Raw genomic sequence first — 516 nt, 5'->3', positions numbered from 1 at the left:
GTTTGTTTGTGTGTGCATTTGAGCGTGAGAACGAGTCTTACGTAGTTTCTCCAGGATCTCCTCGTCGGACATCTTCTTCTTCCTGGTTTTGTCCTGGGGGCGGGGCACAGAAGGTCCAGGGGCGGGGCTTGCACTGGGAGGGCTGCTGGGAGCTCCTTCTGCAGGGGCGGTGGGGGCGACAGCAGCGGCAGCGGCCGTTGGCAGGGAGATGGGGGAGGTCGCGGCATCTTTGGTCGGAGGAGGAGGGAGGGGCTCGATCACTGAGCGGGTGTATATCTGAAAGAATAACAAACGTTAAAGTTAAAAACAATCAAAATCAGAGAAAATACTAGTGACACAATAACAGACTTAAAAAATATAAAATGAATATAATATATCCTGATCCCTGCAGCTATTGCTGCTCTAAACAAAGGGAGTGTGTAACCTGTCATATATTATTGATTTGATTGATTGTTTGTTTTTCTTTGTGGATTTGTTAATTGTGGATGTGGTGTGTTTCTTTGTTGAGTGTATGGT

Source organism: Morone saxatilis, unplaced genomic scaffold, assembly GCF_004916995.1.
Source record: "Morone saxatilis isolate NCDOM2014 unplaced genomic scaffold, NCSU_SB_2.0 Contig8, whole genome shotgun sequence".
Classification (NCBI taxonomy): Eukaryota; Metazoa; Chordata; class Actinopteri; family Moronidae; genus Morone; species Morone saxatilis.
The sequence above is the reverse complement of the archived record's forward strand: the minus strand, read 5'-3'. Positions refer to the sequence as shown.